We start from the raw sequence: 21,823 nt of genomic DNA, 5'->3' as shown, positions 1-21,823 counted from the left end.
TCTCTTTTAGTCACTGGTATGATTGTCTGAGCCAAAAATATAGCTGTTTTATATAATAAAGTATTGTTTCACTTTAAATATATGTTGATATATGCCAGGAATAGACATGCTTTATTTTATTCACAATTTTACCCAGAATGATTAACTATTTTAAAAATATTGCATCAGTAAAACAATTTGTGGTATGTGAATCACAACTATAATAACATATCAGTCTGAATTAGAAACTGTATATTCACAGTGGAAAAAAAGTAAATAAAAATTATGACTTTAAATAGCAGAAACAAATCTTAACATAATCATAATTATGATGCATTTAGGTAGATTAAACTCAGCAATTAAAACAGATTCTCAGGTAACATTAACAAAACAACCAAGATCTAGCAAAAGTTTCCCACAAAGCTACCATACAAAGTATATGCAGATTAAGAATTGTAACTTTGTTACTAATCTGCGACAAAATAACTGTAGAAATTGAGTTAAAATATATTAAATGTTACAGAAATTTGACAAAGTAATTCCATGTCTGTCCAAGCTAATAAAAAAAAGTAGACTTGTATTTTGAATGGCTTTATTTTCTTTTTTAGAAACCATATTTATTGCATTGTACAAAATGAACATATAATAGAAATAGAATAGAAAATTTAGAAAACCTGGATTTTCCCACAGTTGGTTGAGAAGCACTGGTCTTTAAGGCGCATACTTAAAGAATATCAAACCGTTGACAAGAATGAAAATGTGTCAGGCATATATATCAGCCAACAGAAAGTTGGAACAGTTAAATTTCTCACAAAATAGAATTCAAAGCAAAAAAAGTGTCATAAAGTACAAAATATGTTACTTACTGGTAAAAAACAATGGAGTAAAAGTAACATACCTTCACCTTACAATATTGTTTAAGATTATGTAAAACAGTAATCTTATTTACAACAGACACTTACACATACACACACACACAACAACAACAACAACAAAACCAAAAAAAACCAAAAAACTAGCAATACATCTCACCAAGATCTCTACAAGGGAAACTACAAAACAAAACACTGTTGTAAGAAATCATAGATGACACAAACAAATGAAAAAAACATTTCATGCTTATGGGTTGGAAGAATCAATATTATTAAAACAGGCATACTGCCCAAAGCAATCTATAAATTCAGTGCTATCCATGTCAAACTAATATCATTTTTCACAGCATTAGGAAAAATGATTCTAAAATTTATATGGAACCTAAAAAGGAACCAGAATAGCCAAGGCATACCTAAGCAAAAACAACAAAGTCCCAGGCATCACATTACCCAACTTCAAACTATACTATAAGGTTAAAGTAACCAAAACAGCATGGTACTATACAAAAACAGACACATAGACCAACGGAACAGAATAGAGAACCAAGAAATAAAGCTGCACACCCACAGACACCCAATCGTTGATGAAGTCAACAAAAATAAGCAATAGGGAAAGAACTTTCTGTTCAAAACATGGTGCTGGGATAGCTGGTTAGCCATGTACAGATGAATAAAACTGAACCACTGTCTGTCACAATATACAGAAATTAATATGAATTGAAGATTTAAATGTAAGAACTCAAACTCTATGAATCCTGAAAGAACATCTAAGAAGCACCATTCTGGATATTGGCTTTAGAAAAGAATTTATGACTAAGTCCTCAAAAGCAATTGCAACAAAACCAAAAATTGACAAGTGGGACCAAACAGGTTTCTGCAAATCAAAAGAAACTATCAGCAGAGGAAACAGACAACCTACAGAATGGGAGAAAATATTCATAAACTATGCATCCAACAAAGGTCTAATATCCAAAATCTATAAGGAACTTAATTCAACAGCAAACGACAAGGAACTCCTTTAAAAAGAAGGCAAAAGACATGAATGGACACTTCTCAAAAGAAGACACACAAGCTACCAACAAACATGAAAAAGTGCTCAACCTCATTAATCATTAGAGAAATGCAAATCAGAACCATCTCACACAAGTCAGATTAGCTATTATTAAAAATTTAAAGAACAACAGATCCTAGCAGGGCTGTGGAGAAAAGAAATGCTTATACACTCTTGGTGGGAATGTAAATTAGTTCAGCCACTGTGGAAACCAGTTTGGTGATTTCACAAAGAACTTAAAACAGAACTGCTACTCAACCCAGCAATCCCATTACTGGGTACATATCCAAAAGAAAATAAATCTTTTTGCCAGAAACACAGGTGTACTTGTATGTTCATCACAGCACTGTCTCCAATAGCAAAGACATGGAATCAACCAATGTGCTCATCAATGGTGAACTGGATAAAGAAAATGTGAGACATATACACCATGGAATACTACATGGCCACAAAAAAGAACAAAAATATGTCTTTTGCAGCAGTATGGATACACCTGGAGGCCATTATTGCAAGTGAATTAATGCAGGAACAGAAAACCAAATACCACATATTCTCACTTGTAAGTGGGAGCTACGGATTGGGTGCACGTAGACATAAAGGTAGCAACAGTAAACACTGGGGACAACCAGAGGGCAGAGGGAGGGAAAAGGGCAAGGGTTGAAAACCTAACTATTGGGTACTATGCTCACCATCGGGGTAACAGGATCATTCACACCCCAAACCTCAGCATCATGCAATATACCCAGGCAACAAGCCTGCACATGTGCCTCCTAAATCTAAAATAAAAGTTGAAATTACACACAAAAAATTTTAAAACAAAATAAATTAGCAGAGAGACAAAAAGAATATGTAAACAAAAAATAATATTCAGGCAAATTAATAATTGTTATTGTTGATTTTAATGTATCCCTCTCAGAAAAAAATAGACAATCCAAGAAAATACTAGGTTGGATATAGACAACCTAAATAATTCAATTAATAACAACAAAATATTATTTATTAAAAATTTTTCACTTAAAAGTATATAGAATACACATTTTCTTTTTGAGGAAATACAAAATATTTACAAAAACTGGTTCTGTACTTGGCCACAAAAGAAACTTTAATAAATTCCAGAGGAGATCAGGCATGGTGGCTCAGACCTCTAAACCCAACGCTTTGGGAGACCAGGCAGGAGGAATGCTTGAAACCAGGAGTTCAAAAGCAGCATGAACAACATAGCAAGACCCCCCATTACTACAAAGAAAAAAGAGTTTTGTTTGTTTGTTTGTTTGTTTGTTTGTTTGTTTTAATTAGCCAGTGAGTTTGTGTCCTTTGCAGAGACACGGATGAATCTGGAAACCGTCATTCTCAGCAAACTGAGACAAGAACGGAAAATCAAACACCGCATGTTCTCACTCATAGGTGGGTGTTGAACAATATGAACACATGGACACAGGGAGGGGAGCATCACACACTGGGGTCTGTTGTGGGGGACTAGGGGAGGGGCAGTGGCAGGTTGGGAGGCTGAGAAGGGATAACATGGGGAGAAATGCCAGATATAGGTGACAGGGGGATGAAGGCAGGAAACCACATTGCCATGTAGGTGCCTATGCAACAGTCCTGCATGTTCTGCACATGTACCCTAGAACCTAAAGTGCAATTATATATATATATATATATATATATATATATATATATATAAAGCAAAAGTTAGCAATCATCTTCAGAGTAATACCCTCTACCCTTCTCTGCTGCCTAACAGTGGGAGGAAAGTGAACAGAAATTGTGAAAGCAAAGCCACACTTCTATTTAGCTACAACCCTGCCAACGGCACAATCTTCCATCAAGATAGAAAATAAGAATGGCCGGGTGCGGTGGCTCAAGCCTGTAATCCTAGCACTTTGGGAGGCTGAGGCGGGTGGATCAAGAGGTCAAGAAATCGAGACCATCCTGGTCAACATGGTGAAACCCCGTCTCTACTAAAAAAAAATACAAAAAATTAGCTGGGCATTACAGGTGGCGCACACCTGTAATCCCAGCTACTCAGGAGGCTGAGGCAGGAGAATTGCCTTAACCCAGGAGGCGGAGGTTGCCGTGAGCCGAGATCGCGCCATTGTACTCCAGCCTGGGTAACAAGAGCGAAACTCCGTCTCAAAAAAAAAAAGAAAAGAAAAGAAAGATGCACTCAAGGTTTTCCAGCATGCTATTACATGTAATAGTCTGAGATGAGGTATATATATAAGAAAATAAATTAAAAATATATTGTGAATTTCTCTTTTAAATACATGATTTTACTAGACAATTAAAACTGAGTATGGAAGGTTGAAATGTTATGTCTAAAGTTTTCTGATGTCCATCAGTTCATTAAAAATAAATGTATATAAAGAAAAAAAAATTAGCCAGGTGTGGTGGGATGTGCCTGTAGACCTAGCTACTCAGAAGGCAAAAGTGGATTGCTGGACTCTAGGAGTTCAAGGCTACTTGATCATGCTAAATCTCAGTTTTGTTATTTGTAAGAGATGTAGAAAACGATGCCTACTCCATGATGTTCTTAATGATAATTAAATGAGGCAAGCTATGATATTGCCCCTGCACCCTGGCCTGGACACAGAATGAGACCCCGTCTCTTAACAACAACAACAACAACAACAACAACAACAACAACAACAACAAAATATATATATATATATATATATATATATATATATATATATATTCCAGAGGATGAAATCATATATAGTTTATGTTCTCTGAAGACAGTACTGTAGATCAATATAAAAAATTTAAGTAAAAGTTTCATATATATGACATATAAGTAATATACTTCATTGCCTTTAAAAGTAAATACTGAAGAAAAAATAAAGTATTTAGAATTAAGTAGGAAAATCCCTACAATCCAAAATGTGTGGTACATATATAAAGTAGAAAAATTGGAAAGACACGACAAAATAAAATGAAATGAAGCTAAGATTTCAACTCAAAAAGATTAAATGATAGTCACAGAGAAAAACTAAAAACCAGAAAAGAAAGAAATAATAAAGATAAAAGAAAAATTAATAAATACAGAATTTAAAAAGTAATAGAGAATATTCATAAATCAGAAAACTGAGACTTAAAGTTACCAACATGAACCTCTGGCAAGACAGATTCAACAAAAAATAAAAGACGATGCAAATAAAAGAAATTCCAGTTACATAAAGAAAAATATTTCAAACCAAAAAGGTAGTTCTAAAATAATAAAAAGAGTATTATCTAAAGCCCATAGGCTAGCAAGTTTGAAAACTGAGAGAAATAGTATTCTTCTTACAAAAATAGTCCAAGAAGAAAATAACATTTGGATCAGTATTTATTAGCATAGGTCGATAACCTCAAAACCTATATTCAATTGTTTTGTAAGTACATTCAATAAATCATTCAAGGAACAGATAATATGTAATTCCTATTTCATGCAAGGATGAAAAATACCTATTAATGTAATTTATGATACTAATATATATTAAAAAGAAGATAAATTATGACTACTTCGATATATACACAACAGAAAAAAACTTAGCAAACTAATAAAAGGTAAATTTCTCAGTGTGGAAACAGTCACATACCAATAAGATCATGAAGTACAATATTCATTGCTCTAAGAATAAACTTTCCGTTTAGTCAGTAATGGTTCGCCCTGTGTCACCTGCATTCTCACCTGGTTTTTGTTACAACAAAAACAAACTGTGAGTGCCAGGATGTAAATGTGTGTGTGCCTGGATCTATGTAACAAGTATGTATAATACATATACACATCATCTTTATAAGTAACAACTCATAACACATTTATTAAGATTGTCTTATGTTCTAGTTTGACAAAATTGCTTTCTTCTTATACTATGCAAGTTGCAAAATTGGCTGAATGCCCTGAGATGCAATTCAAAGTGTCATGTGAGTTATCATGCTGTGTTCTGTTATTTACCAAAAAATCCCTCCAAACAAAATTGACAAAATGGGCTCTGCTATTTCTTTTGAAGCTGTCTTCTTGTCAATAAAGTTTACACATTTAAATGAATACTACTCTGTATAATTTTTAAATTATATTACACTTTTGCAGCTGGAGCAGACACTAAAAACTGCCATAAAGTATGCTCACTTTCTGTGCATAACAGCTGCTTGTAGAACCATAATATCCTGCACACTTCTATTTTTTTCTTGTTAAATGCACATTATGAAGAACTTCGGTTTTGAGAATCCAGGATTCGTTCTTTGGATGGGGTTTGGGACAACAGTTATACAATTGGAAACAAAAAGAGACAGTATTAATCTGTGTCACTGCTCAATGAATGCACAGGTTTAATATCATCAATGTTTAAGGTAACTAAGGCAGTAATTATATATGAAAGGAAGTACCAAATAATAAAATAATTCCAAAAATGCCATAGGTACTGATAATGACTATAAAGCTGTTCACAAATGAGGCTTATAATCTCAAGGGTCTCAGAAATCTAAGGTTCATATATTCTTCATAACACTAAATTAACTGTATGATCATGACTAAGCTACTTGATCATCCTAAACCTCAGTTTTATTAGTTGATAATAATCATTTTAACTGATCCTGTAATCTGAGTGACCATGAGTTCTCCACCATTCTGGGTTCATCCTTTCCTTTGGTATCCAACGAAATTAAATCATATCCACTCCTGGAAAACTGTAAGAAATCTAGTCTCCTTAAAGCAGTTCTGATCGTCCCTAGTGAAGAAATTTTATATTACTATTTATGTTAAATATCTTCTCCTAGTTTTCTCCTTGGCAACCTTTGGTCATTTCATTATTGCCTCTATATGTTTCTGTGGCTCCTAATTCTAAATCAAGGATTTAGTTTTACATAAATGTAATTAAAGATTGAATTTTTTTATTCACAATTTTTCCATTGAAAAATATTGTCCAGGGACTCTGCTGGTACAAGGGATACAACAGTGAACAAGACAGGCAGTCCCTAACCTCCTGGAGTTTATAGTCCATTGAAAAGACAGATATTACACAAAGAACTACATGATTATGTTAATAATTAATGACAGTTATGATACTTGCCAAAAAACATAGAGTATTTTGTGAAAACTCGCAATGAAGGAGACTTAGTGTTGATCTAAAGACCCAAGAAGTTTTCACTGAAAATCTAGTAAGCTGCAAGTTTATGTATGAGCAAAAGCTATCCAGGGAAAGGAGGAATATAGTCATAGGCAACTGCACATGTGGAGGTTATGAAGTGGAAAAAGATGCTTAAGGACTTAAGGAGGCCAATATGGATACAGGTTATCAAATAAACGGAACGGTGAAATAAAACAGGACTGGAGCAGGAATCAGGAGCAGATCATGGAGTAACTCATTTGCCTTGCTAAGAGTTTTGGTCTGCATCCTAAAAATAAGAGGAGCAATTTATGTTTATTTAGGCTGGAGTGTGATGTCATCTAAAATGTCACTAAGTGATCTTTTAGAATAGCTAGAACTGTGAGTGGATTGATTTAATGGTACATACTCAGCTAGAGAAAACATTCTTGAAATTTTGCCATCAAACATTTAGTAGACAGTCTTCTGTTTGCCTGGCAGAACCAAAGCACCTTTGCTCTTTCAGAGGAATCTTTATGTGAGAGGCAGAACTCAGTGTCCTGTTGTTAGAGAAGCCCATTGAAAGGGAGGACTATATAATGAACAAGTGACATGACAGTTTACTATACAATCATCAGGAATTGTTTCAATGGATCCAAGAATTCAATGAGGAACTTACAGTTTCAGTTCTGACATAGAAATAGCATCGCAGTCTTAATTCTGTCCTTAGAACAAAAAAGCAATTATATCAAATTTCTCATATCTATCAAATAACTTAGGTCTCCATGTAAAGAACTGCCACAGAATCTGGAGGCATATCCAGGCAGTCACAGCCGAGATCTGATTACCTGGAACAGAAGCTGCTCATGTCATAACCGGTAGAAACAGTTAAATGGTAACTTTAACCAAGGAATAGAGGCTTAGTTTGAGGCTACTGTAAGAGTGAGAAACTTCTGAGGGCCACAGTTTTAAGGGTGCTCCCATGTTTTCATTAGCTTTATCTCCAGGAAGTCTAAAAAGTTTTTTGTGATCTGAGAAAGATGTCCCCCTTGGACCTGGCAGAAAGAGAAGAATAATCACTGCAAAATATGCACACAGCTTTGTCATAACTAAGACCTGTATTTCAAAGGAAAGGACTTCACTGGAGCATTCTCCCAGCTAGAAGAAAAGAATTTGTACACAGTTTGTAGTTAATCACCCTAAACCTGAGTTATTTGTAAAAAAACAGAAATAATGGTGCCTACTCTATGAAGCTTTTAATGATAAGTAAATGGGATAACATAAGAACACACCTAGTACAATGTCGTCACTTGAGAAACTTGATAGATTTAAATCTCTATCTAATAAACCATCTATGTTATACATCATTAAAAGCAAAGTTGTAAGATCCATGCTTGCTGCACAAGTGAGTGAAGCGTGACACTCATCAAAAGCAGCTGTTGAAAGCCAACTTCAAACTTGAAATCCTGAGATGACTTCAGAAGATTCAAGATCACCACAAACCTTACCCAACGAATCATTTCATCATCAGTGGTTTTCAGGCATTTTCTCATGTTTCATTTCAACCACTGGGAAACTTAAAGAGAGAAGATTAGTGAGTTGATAATAATCGTAATCATTTTTACTGCTACTTTCTCCCTCTTCAAATTTCAATTTCACCTCAGTAGGAAGTAGAAAACTGTACTCAACTGTAGTCATGAGTTTGAAGGATGTTAAGTTGGAAACACTTCCATTAAGGAAGAAGTAGGAGACGGGATAAAAGTTACACCATTAAAAAAAATTGTGAAGGTCACAGCCTTGAGACACAAGCCCACAGAAAGACTGAGTGTTAATTGGAATAGGATGCTCCCTCTCCACCACAATTCACAACCACAATAGGCTTCAGTAAAATAACAGTGGTTTACAGCTGAGCAAACTGCCAGACACACAATATCTCTGAAGAGGAATACTTAGGGAAGCCCTGAGTCAAGAAGAAAAAGAAAAACAAGGATACTAGAGGAATTTGAAGCCTCTGGCCCCTACAGCTACAGCAAACATTAACACAACTGAAGTCTGAGTCACATTAACATAACTCCTACAAGGGCTATTTACATTAGTCCCTATTACCTGATTCCACATGCCTGGCTTCCAATAAAAACTTACAAAGTCTTTTAAAAGGCAAGAGAAAACACAGTCTGAAGAGAAAAAGCAAGCATGAGAACCAGACTCAGACATGATACTGATATTAGGATGATCAGACAAGGAATTTAAAATAACAATTAATGTATTAAGGCCTCTAATGGAAACTGTAGACAACATGCAAGAACAGATGAGTAAGGTAAACAGAAATACGGAAACTTTAAGAAACAATTAAAAGGAAATTCTAGAAACAAAAATCACCATAATAGAAATAAAGATTTTGATGAGTTTATCAATGAAATTGAGAGCTTAGAAAAGAATCAGTGAACTTGAAGATAAGTAGATATTTCCCAAACTGAAATTCAAAGAGAAAAAAATTAAAAATAGCATACAGATATCCAGGAATTGTGGAACAATTTCATAAAGTATAATATGCACAATTGGAATATAAGAAACTAAAGAAGATGGAGTAGAAGAAATATTTGAAGTAACAGTAGCTTAGAACTTTACAAAATCAGTCAATGAAAGACACAAACCATAGATCCAGGAAGTTCAGACAATATCATACAGGAAATATACCCAACACACAAACACACACTCTCACACACACATGTATGCATGCACACACGTGAGCACACACAAACACACCTAGCTATGTGATATTCTAATTTCAGAAAACCAAAGACAAAGAGAAAATCATGAAAAAATTTGAGGACCAGGGAGAAGAAACAGCTTACCTAGAGGAACAAGAATAACACTTATAGCCAACTTGCACAACATATAAAAGTAGATTACTGTCCTATGTAACAGCAATAAATATTTAAAATTTTAATTTTTAAAATTACCATTTACAACAGCACCAAAATTAAAGTATTCAGGTATAAATCTAATAAAATATAGCTCTGTATTCAGACTACTACAAAATGCTGAAGAAAGAAATCAAAGAATACCTAAAGAGATATTCCATGTTCAGAGACTGGAATACTCTTTTAAGTTGTTAAGTCACTGGTTCTTCCCAATTTTGTTCATAGGCGTAATGCAATCCTAAACAAAATCCCAGCAGGATTTTTTTTGTGTATGTGGCTACCAACAAGCCAATTCTAAAGTTTATTTGGAAAGACAAAAGACTGGGAATAGCCAACACAATATTAAACAAGAGACTACTCAACACAGTACTAACAAAAGTTGGAGGATTGACATCCCAAAACTTCAAGATTTACTATAAAGTTATAGTAATCAAGAGAGTATGGTATTGATGGAAGAACAGACTCAATGAAACAAAATAGGGAACCCGTAAACAGGCCCACACAAAGGTAGTCACCTGATCGTTGACAAAAGAGCAAAGGCAGCTCAATGGAGAAAGGATGGTCTTTACAAGAAATGGTGCTAGAAAACTGGAGGTTTATGTACAAAACTGCAGTGAATTTAGATACAGACTTTACACCTTTTGCAGTAATTAATGTAGAATGCATTATAAACCTAAATGTAAAATACAAAGTACATATACAAATTCTAAAAGAAAACATAGGGGAAAATCTAGGTGACCTTAGGTTTGGTGATGAATTTTTAGATACAGTTCCAAAAGTATGGCTCATGAAAGAAAAAAATGGTCAACTGGACTTTTTAAAAATTAGATACTTCTGCTCTGTGAAAGATACTGTTAAAAGAATCCAAATACAAGCCAAATACTGAAGAGAAATATGCAAAACACCTATCTGATAAGGATTTGTATCTGAAATATGCAAAGAACTCTTACAACTCAATAATAAGAAAACAAATAATCCTATTTTAAAATGGGTGAAAGGTTTAAAAAGACACTAATTCAAAGAAGATATCTAGATAGCAAATAAAGATGTAAAAAGATGCTCAACCTCATTTGTCATCAGAGAGAATTGTTGGTTAAAACAACAATCTCACATCACTGCACAACTATTAGAATGACTAAAATCCAAAAAATTGAAAATAACAAATGCTACAAGGATTAAACAAGGGAAGCTCTCATTGATTGCTGGTGGGAATGAGATATGGTACAACAATTTTGGAAATCTGTGTGGCAGTTTCTTAGAGAATTAAACATAGTCTTATTATTATATGATCCAGCAAATACACTCTTAGCTATTTACCCAAATGAGTTGAAAATGCATGTCCACATAAAACCCTACAAGTAAAGGTTTACAGAATCTGTATTCATAATCATCAAAGACTGGAAGTACCAAGATATCCTTCTATAGGTGAGTAGGTGGACAAACTGTGATACACCCATATAATGATATACTATTAATCTATAGAGAGAAATGAACCATGGAGCCACAAAAAGACATGGCAGAATATTAAATATAGGCATACTGCTAAGTAAAAGAAACTAGTCTAAAAGGCTACACAGTATATAAGTCTAGTTATGTGACATTCTGGAGAAGGAAAACTGTAGAGACAGTAAAAAGATTAGTGGGCCAGCTCTGGGCACACTGCCTATGGGTTAGCCCTGCTTCATAAGGAGCAATTATTAAAAATAAAATAAAATAAAATAAAATAAAAATCAAAAAAGTAGTTATCAAGGAGGAAGGGGCAAGATGAATCACTGAAGCTCAAGGCAACTTTATGGTGGTGACACTATTATGTGTGATACTGCACTAATGAATAGATCATATTATGCACTTATCAAAACCCCAAAAGGCCAGGTGTGGTGGCTTATGCCTACAATCCCAGCACTTTGGGAGGGCAAGGCAGGAGAATTGCTAGAGCTCAGGATTCAAGATCAGCCTGGGCAACATAGTAAGACCCCACCTTTGCAAAAAACAAAAAACTACCTGGGCATAGTGGTGCAGGTCTGTGGTCCCAGCTACTCAGGAAGTTGAGGCAGGAGGACTGCTTGAGCCTGGGAGGTCAAGGCTACAGTGAGCTGTTTACATGCCACTGCACTCTAGCCTATGTGACAGAGCAAGAATCTGCAAAAAAAAAAAAAAAAAAAACCCACCACAAAAACACATACAAAAACAAACAACATAAAACATTGTAACACCAGAAGTAAACCTTTGTGTACATTTAAAATAAAAATATCATTTAGGAGATCTGGGATTCCAGGAAGGAATGAAGACAACTGTGACAAGAGATTTCAAATGTATTACAAAGATATCAAAGAACCTCATTGAAGAGGGTGGGTGGAAAAGTTGTTGAAGTAAGTAATTTTGGAAATGAGTGAAATCTATAAAACTAAAAACAAAAGGAACTGCATATAAGCACAGTATTTGAAAAATGTGCAGTTGGAAATGGGTTAATAATTGATATTGTTTTACACATATACTAAAACTGAACAATTGCATAAATGGATGGTAGGAGCCAGTTTTCTCACTCTTGCAGTCAGAATTTACAGAGAAGCAACGGGATAAGTCTAGAAATATTTAGGAAGTAATTGATTAGAGTTGTTGATATCAGAAAACTCATGTTTACCTTACTATAGTTACAGATGGTTAGATAGAAATAAAATATATGTAGATAAATGTACATATACAAAAGTTAGTATACACACGTTTCTCTCCTCTGTCAGCAGAGATACCCTAAAATAAATGATATCCCAGTAGCCGCAAGCATTTGTGATGTAGATCTTTGTTTCTAACACCATTTTCTAATAAAAGTAACCAAGGCTTATTGGAGAAACATCTGATTCTGCGGCTGGGGCAGAAAATAAATAAGATGAAACAGAGCATCCTGTAGTGCCAAAAAGTAAGGAAGTGCTTAAAACACACACATATTAACATATGCTTGGGAGATTATGGAGAAGCAGTGTATAAGAATTCTTATACAACATGATTGGTGGGAATGTAAATTAATTCAACCATTGTGGAAAGTAGTCTGGCAATTCCTCAATGAACTTAAAACAGAATTATCATTTGACCCAGCATTCCCATTATGGGGTATATACCTAAAGGAATATAAATTATTCTATTATAAAGACACATGTATTCATATGTTCATTGCAGCACTATTCACAATAGCAAAGACATGGAATAAAAAACCTAAATTATCAGTGGTAGACTGGATAAAGAAAATGTGGTACATATATACCTTGGAATACTATGCAGCCATAAAAAAGAATGAGATTATGTCCTTTGCAGCAGTATGGTGCTGGAGGCCATTATCCTAAGCATACTAATAGAAACAAAACCAAACACCATATATTCTCATTCATCGGTGAGAGCTAAACATTGTGGTCACAGAGAAGGGAACAGCAGACACTGCAGCTTACTTGTGGAAAGAGGGTGAGGATCAAGAAACCACCTATCAGGTACTATGCTTATTACCTGGGTGACAAAATAATCTGTACACCAAACTCCCATCACATACAATTTACCTATATAACAAACCTTCACATCTACTGCTGAACCTAAAATAAGTTAATGAATAAATTTTAATTTGCCTAATTTTATAAAGCAAAACATCACACAGCCATCTATGAAGAAAATAAAGAATGCAGAGAAACCAAAAACAAAAAACTATCTGTTTTAATTACAAAATACTGGTGATCACTACTCAAAAACAAGAAGACCCTCAAAGGAAAGTCTTCTTCCCTGTCCTTACCAACCCTTTCTGGACACTAATAGCTAATTTTGGAGAAGATAAATGATATATATTCATTTAAAAGAATAACCTTGGCAAATAAATTGTAGGCCCCCCAAAAAGAGCATGGTAGAGCAAAGGACAGCAGTCTCAAGTGGATCAAAAGCTCCTGTACCACATAGATAGGTCTATATTGACTATATTGTCTATTTTTTGCTTTCTGAATCTATTTGAATCTAAATCTATACTCGATCTTAACCAAAAGGCTAAGATACTATGAGCCTAAATCTAATTGAATCTAAAACTGTGGTTGCATAGCAAAATACATCATGAATAGTGGCTTAAAGCAATCAGCAGTTCTTTGGATCACAGTATTGTGGGGTACAGGATTAAACTGGGCTCAGCTGGTAGTTCTTCTGGTCTAGGCTAGAGGCTCACTGAAATGTCTGATGAGACAGTGTGGGTAAATTGACCATGTGCATCTTGTCATCTAGAAGATTAGTCCAGGTCTATGTTCTCTCAATAAAGGAAGAAGAGTAAGAGAAAGTAGATAAGTATATAAGACCTTTAGAGGTTTAGACCCAGAACTGGACATTAGATCAATAGAAGTCACAGTATTTTAGTTTTTTGTTTTTTTTTTTGTTTTTTTTTTTTTGAGACAGAGTTTCACTCTTGTTACCCAGGCTGGAGTGCAATGGCGCGATCTCGGCTCACCGCAACCTCCGCCTCCTGGGTTCAGGCAATTCTCCTGCCTCAACCTCCCGAGTAGCTGGGATTACAGGCACGCACCACCATGCCCAGCTAATGTTTTGTATTTTTAGTAGAGACGGGGTTTCACTATGTTGACCGGGATGGTCTCGGTCTCTTGACCTCGTGATCCACCCGCCTCGGCCTCCCAAAGTGCTGGGATTACAGGCTTGAGCCACCGCGCCCGGCCAGAAGTCACAGTTTAACAAGGCCAATTCAGATTCAAAATACCTTCACCTCTTGATGAATGTATTCACAGGGACAGGTGAACACTTGGGTTCATTTTTGTGCTTAGGGTTACTTATAATTAGATTAAAATTTTACAACAAAAGAAGAAATTGGGTAAGGTCTTTGCCTATAAAGCAAAATGTTGCAAAAAGTTAGCTTGTATTATCACAGGACTGTAAGATCTGACGCATAAGATATAAAAGGTACAAAAGGTATGAAAACTGGATTAAGTCCACTAAAGCAAATGGGTGGAAAAGCTCACATCTTTTTTCATCTGAGTAAAAACAGTAATGGTGAATATGAACAATGTTGTCTAAACTTGTAATGAAAGGTTTTTGTACTTAAAACAGTGAAATAATACGGTGAGCAAGAGTAAAATATTTTTGTGCTAAATTAACTGTGAACTCACATTGAAAGTAAACATCATATTAAGACTAGAAAGAGAAATCACATTTCTTTCATTGATCAAGTAAAATACTCTGATAAATAATATCAGAGAAAGATGAGAGGAGAAATATTTCTTTGTTTTCACAAGGAGTTTTTTTTTTTTCAAGAAAACAATATAATTTACAAATTGTTATATATCTTAAGAAAAATATTTAAGTATCACAAAAGAATACATTAACATAATAGACCAAAAGATGACAATATGCAAAATTTGAATTTACAAGAAGAAAAATATGAAAATTATTTTTCACTATGAAATTTTATATTTTGATATTCATATGCCACCTTTAAGGCAAAATGAAATTCCTCATCTAGAATCCAAGTTTATAGGTAAAACCTAAAAATGCAGCAGAAGAAAAAAGAAAGAAATTGTGAATTGTTGTTTAGCTGTTTTTTCAATCCTCTGCAAAAATATGCCTCCATGATTGGTTGATTGTTAGGAGCCTTTGAGGTCTAGATTTATCTTGCGATCAGCTATAATATCGGATTTTCAAAGGAAATATATGACAAAATATGAAGATTCACTTACTGCAAAGATCATGATAACCACCAAACAAATACATTCTTTATTCATAAGGAGTTGGCATAAGAGCATAATGACCTCAGGGTAGCATGTGAAATTCAGTTGTTGGATCCAAGCAAGAGGCAAAATGTTAACACTCAGATCTTTGGTCTTCTGTTCTTAACCAGAATATGCTCTGAATTCAGAATCCTGGCCAGGCAAGGTGGCTCACACCCATAATCCTAGCACTTTGGGAAGCCAAGGCAGTGGATCACTTGAGGTCAGGAGTTTAAGACCAGCCTGGCCAACATGGTGAAACCTCATCTCTACTAAAAGTACAAAACTTAGTCAGGCATGGTGAGGCATGCTTGTAATCCCAGGTACTTAGGAGGCTGAGGGAAGAGAATCACTTGAACATGGGAGGTGGAGGTTGTAGAGAGCAGAGATCAGGCCACTGCACTTCAGCCTGGGTGACAAAGCAAGACTCAGTCTTAAAAAAAAAAAGTCAAGTTTTCATCTTATAACTAATAAATAGTGAAGAAGCATATTTCACCAGAATCTGGAAAATAAGGAATAATAATGTAATGTAATGCCTAATATGTCTCAAAGAATGTTTATGCTTATGCTTTGTATTTTTAATTTCACTTTCATATTCCAAGGGGCATGGGTATTGATTATTTGAGCGGAAATAAACTTTTTAGAAATAAAATATACAACACTGACCAAAAGTCTTTAGAAAATAATCTTTCATCTTGGAATGATTCAATGTTAGAAGTGTTGATAATAAAAGCCTCGTTCGTGCTCATGGGTAAAGCATCCACTGGTGTCTATTACCACTTTCAAAATCACCCACTAGGGTTTATGGATGGCAAAGACATAAATGAGAAACTTGCTCTCAGAGGCCTAGTGGGTTTGTCATGAAGCTTTTCTATATAAATAAAAGAGACACCGAGAATGGAAATTACATTATTTTTAGTGCCGTGTTAAAGGAAAGGTCAAGTTAACCCCTTAAGAATTCAACGAGCAACATGATGTACTATGTGTCCGGCAAAGCAATCCCCGAATGGCCCTTATGGACATCTGGTGTAAATCATCCATCTTTTTTGCCCCATTAAAATCAGTGGCACCTCATTAAAACGGTTCAGCAGCTGAGCACACACATTGTTTGGTCTTCAAGGAGTTAACGGAAATAGCTGTAGGGATCAGGAAGGTTTCTGTCTTCAAGTGTTCATGGTCACCCACACAAAGAAGCTAGTGGAAGCATTTCAAGAAGATCTACTTTCCCTGTCAAGGTGAGAAAGGTATAGCCATTTTTGAAATAGGATTAAAAAAAAAAAATCATCTCTCTCTGCTACAGCCCTTATATTGCTAGCAATTACATCTTTGGGGATCTGATAATTCTCTGGTCAGTAACAGTGCTGTCATATGTACCTTAACCCTGACCGGAAAGAATCAGTGAGTTGCTAAGAGGATATTTCGGCCAAACCAGACGAATATTTTGAAATGTTACATTCTGGTGACCCCAATCACTCAGCCTTCAAGACAGGGAAGTTTGGTGCCTTTAAAGTCAGGACCTGCACACTTTCTTTGACCAAACAGGGTGACTTAGGGGCACAATTGGGTCAAATCATTCAATGCTACTTTGAACCTGCCTCTCCTTATGTTCTCTATCTTCCTCTGTATTTTCTTCAATTCTTTTGCTAAGAATCCTTGAAAGCATGTCTACTCTGGCCTTTGAAAGAGAAATACGTCAGGTAACAAGATCATCTTTTTAAAAATAACCTTTAAAAATGCTTTTAGCTGAATAGTAATAACAATAGTAGAAAATAACTCTAGATGAAATAGAGGATGTTACCTGTTTCATAGAATCACATATTCATAAAAGTTTATACATACCTTATATTTTGGCAAGGTAAACTATGTTGAATGCAATTATAAACAATTGGTTGCTACTGTATAGAGTACTTTATTTTCTTCTTCTCTACTACACTTTCTCAACGGGTTTAGTGTCCTACCTTTAAAAATAGGTAATATAGATTTAAAAAATCAGCAAAAATACATAAAACTATTTGTTCAACTAAAATCACCAACTTATTTAGTCCTGCAGTTCCATATAAATGTGACCATAATTCAAAATTCTTTCAGCTTTAAGAGAAAAAATAATTCCTTATGCACAGTACTAGCTGCAAAAACTCACTCCATGTCTACACATCTACATATGGAATGTAACTTACAGCTAGCCTTTTGTATCTATCATATTAACAGAGTTCTATAATAATAATGATGTTTTTGTGAGTATAAAATGTTTTGTGAGAATAGGAACTCTCAATTACTATTGGTAGAAATATAAATTGTTATATATATTCTGGAAGCCACATGGAAACAGTCAAGCACAACATCATAACTCATGACATTTCAGTCGACAATGGATAACATATATGATGGTAATCCCATAAAATTATAATACCATATTTTTGCTACATCTTCTTTAGGTATTTTAGATATACAAATATCATTATTATAATACAACTGCCTAAGTATTCAGTACAATAAGATGCTGTACAGATTTGTAGCCTCTAGGAATATGGTAGGGCTACACAATCTAGGTTTGTGTAAGTATTCTCTATAAGGTTTGCACAATCGTAAAATTGCCCAATGATGCATTTCTCAGAATGTATCCCCAGTGTAAAATGATGCATGATTGTGTATCAATATCTTAAAAACATGCTAATTCATTGATCATCAAATTCACTTTTCAGAATTTTTCCTTTGAAAACGCTTAAGAATATGTGCTAACCTTTATGTAAAAATATGTTCATCATAGCATTGCTTTTAATAGTGAAAATACAGTTGCAATTTATTATGTTAGATAAAATTGTCTAAGTAAATTACAGTATATCTATACAATTAATTATGAAATCACTAAAAATAACATTACAGTATAACAATGATATATTTTTAAATGACTATAATTTTAGTAAAAAAATCACAAGAAATACTATATTGAATTATTCCCATTTTACAAATATTTAAATGTATACATGAACATACAGAAGTAGATGACTGGATATACATATTCCAAAATATATGTTGGCTTATTGATATAAAGATTATAAACGATGTATTTTTTTCTCTTTGCTGATTTCTAAATTTTAATCATCAACAAGTATAGCATTAGCCTCTTTAGAGTTTCAGAAAACCCAAGCAAAACTAGCTTATACAAAGAAAACATATTTGAGGGCTCACATAACCAAAATGTCAGGTAAGGCTCTCTTTAGGCAAGTTTCCATCTTACTAATGAAGTTTTGCACTTAGTGAAATAATACAGCAAGCAAAAATAAAACTTCAGTATGTTTGTTAACTGGCCAATGCACACTGAAAGTGGTAGACTATCCCACTGTCACTTCTCTATGCTCTTCTTTTGCCCTGTTGATTACTTTATTCAGGACTTTTCTGCTCAGGCAATCTGAAGGCTCTCACTTCTTTAAGTCCAGAGGGGAAAAGAGTCTATGACCCAGCATTCCAAGTACAGGTCTTGAAACCTTAAGAAAGCTTACAGGTTTTCAAGTGCTTTCTCCAAAATAATTCCCTGTTAAAAGATGTAATTCCGTGTACCAATTGGCTTAGCTATTCAAGGCACACCCCAAGGAGCAGAGTGTAGCATCAATCTCATGCAAACCACTTGGCTGAGACCAGGAAAGGGGACAGATTTTTTCCTAAAGAACATTAGGGGGTGCTCTCAGAAAAGATGGAAAGGTTCCTGACAGGAAAAAAAATATCAACATCCACTATAAGCACATAGGATAGCTGTTATATTAGAAAAATAATAAATTTACTACACTAAAATATATTTTGTCTCACAATACCATCGGATCTGAAGGATACAAGGCGATTTCCAAATTCCTTAAAGCTAGGCAGGCTCCTGGAGGCTGCCATCATTAAAAGGTGGAGTTTTTACGATTAACCTTTTATTTTCTCTTAATACATCTCTCTACCTTTCATGGTTTAAGCTTTCCCTAAAGATTTCTGATAGCATGTGCCCCTCAGCAATACCCAGCACAGATAATGACTCATGTTTCCAACTTCTGTTTATGATACTCTGATTAACAAGCTCCAGAGATTTTCAATTTATTCCACTATATTAGTCTATTATGCTGTTATAAAGAACTACCCGAGACTGGGTAATTTATTAAGGAAAGAGGTTTAATTGACTCACAGTTCTGCAGGGCTGGGGAGGCCTCAGGAAACTTACAATCATTTCAGAAGGGGAAGAAAACATTTCTTTCTTCACGTGGCAGCAGGAAGGAGAATAACTGCCAGCAGTGGAAAGGTCAGATGCTTATAAAACCATCAGATCTGGTGAGAACTCGCTATCATGAGAACAGCACGGAAGAAACCATCCCCGTGATTCAATTACCTCCCACCAGATTCCTCCCACAGCACTTGGCCATTATGGGGCTTACAATTCAAGATGAGATTTGAGTGGGAACGCAGCTAAACCATACCACCCTCAAAGGACACGTGTATTCAACTACTACAACTGATAGTGCCGCTACCATTTTTTGCTTATTAAGCACATAATTTGCATCAGGTGAAAATTATATCCAACTCTAACGATGACCAGATAGGTATTGTTATCCTCTTTTATAGTTAAAGGGGAGAAAAGAGGCTCAGAGACTTTAAATTCTCTTCGGTTAATGTTTTAGCAAACGGCACAGCCAGGATTCAATTTGGGATTAGCGTGCTGACACTCCAATGATGCATTGCGCCACTGGGCACAAAGTAAGCCGAGTACCCTGACCAAAGGCTCCCGAAGCAATACAGAACTCCTTGTTAAGGTAAGGGATAAGGCGACTTCTTCCTAATTTTTATTACCATTCTGCCAAACTGAAAAAAATTAAGGCATTTAAATATTTTTTAAGAAGTCTTTTCCTTTCAGAATCGCTTAAATCTCTGTCCCTATTACTCTCTTCTAAAGTGTGCCTTTGGGTTTGGCTGTCTCTATAATTATAATGTGCTGCAAATTCATAATGAATACCTACACAAACCACATCTGGTTTCTGAGCTTTTAGTGCTCTTGAAGAAAATTTCTCTGTTTTATTTGGGGCGAGAGAAAGGGAGCAAATTATGCTTGGTGTTAAAATATGCAGTCCAGGCTCCAGATATGGAGGCAGGGGTACTGGAATCAGGATTATGATAGCAATACAAGCCAGGTCAATTAGATTTCTAGCAAAAATTTATAATCAGAAAATATATTTTTATAGAATTATAGAACATTAGAGCCTAATCAATATTAGTGATGGACATTAGGACTTAGAAGCTGAGTGCACAATCTATGTTCACAGTTCATGGTAATGCCCTCTATAATGCAGGTCACCCAAAGAATCAAATGATATTTTTCTATTAAACCACAATGCCTACTGTTAAAACCCTATATTTTTTTAGTCATTTAATATTGTTCCTTTCCTAAGAAATATATTAAAATGCTACCCAAAGATTTTTCATAAAGATAAGGAATATGAATTTTACTTTTCTTTCAGTCTTATTACCTGTGAAATCATTTAACACGAATAAAAACATCACATTGCTCCCAAATCCCATAATATGTCAATGCCTTATTATTTCTTTTAGCTAGAATATTTTTTCCCCAATTTCAATGTATTTTTGAAAACTCAAGTAAGTTAGTGATTTCTTTAAAAAAAAAAACTTCAAGATGTAAAAATCTTGCTTCACATGTTTATTCACTATTTAATTTAGTTACTGAGGTCTTAGAATATAATTTTCTCCTGATTTTTTTTAAGAAAGCAAAAAGAGTATTCAAGCCTTTCAAATTGTATCTTCTGTTTCTGGAAGCATCAATAAAGCTCTGGTTCAAGACTGGCCCATTGTGAAATTACCTCATCTCCTACTTTGCAGATGGAGCACATTCTTGGGTCGGATATATAGTTGACCGCTGATGTGATTTTTTTCCAGAAAAACAAAACAAAACAAACAAAAAAACCTTTAGAACCACTTGGCTGATTCAGGATTTAAAACAAACAAACAAAAAAAAAAGGATAGGGACTGGGGAAAGGTGCAAGGTCTATGTGTCCAAAAGAAAGGCAACATTCAAAACAGAAGTTTGGAGCTTTCTGTTACCTCAATCTGAAAACAAATAAATGTAAATAATAATCCTTGCTGTGCATTTCAGATTTAAGACATATGACGCAAAAGTTGGCTTTAAAACCAAAGGGTCAGATTAGAAAGTGTAACTTTTAAG

The 21,823-nt window shown here is 34.8% G+C and overlaps 1 protein-coding gene across 6 annotated transcripts in view; it reads left to right on the top strand.

Moving 5' to 3' along the window:
* The window catches only part of CDIN1 (CDAN1 interacting nuclease 1), a 1,267,257-nt gene that overhangs the window by 691,484 nt on the left and 553,950 nt on the right, over nt 1-21,823 (top strand). For all 6 annotated transcript variants that reach the window (XM_074394131.1, XM_074394127.1, XM_074394128.1 and 3 more), the window contains one exon: nt 20,271-20,402. The gene's annotated coding sequence lies outside the window, so the exon portion shown is untranslated. The remainder of the gene's footprint in view (nt 1-20,270; nt 20,403-21,823) is intronic.

The sequence above is a fragment of the Saimiri boliviensis genome, chromosome 2 (assembly GCF_048565385.1).
Source record: "Saimiri boliviensis isolate mSaiBol1 chromosome 2, mSaiBol1.pri, whole genome shotgun sequence".
Lineage (NCBI taxonomy): Eukaryota > Metazoa > Chordata > Mammalia > Primates > Cebidae > Saimiri > Saimiri boliviensis.
Note: the sequence above shows the minus strand (reverse complement) of the source record. Positions and strands in the feature narration are given on the sequence as shown.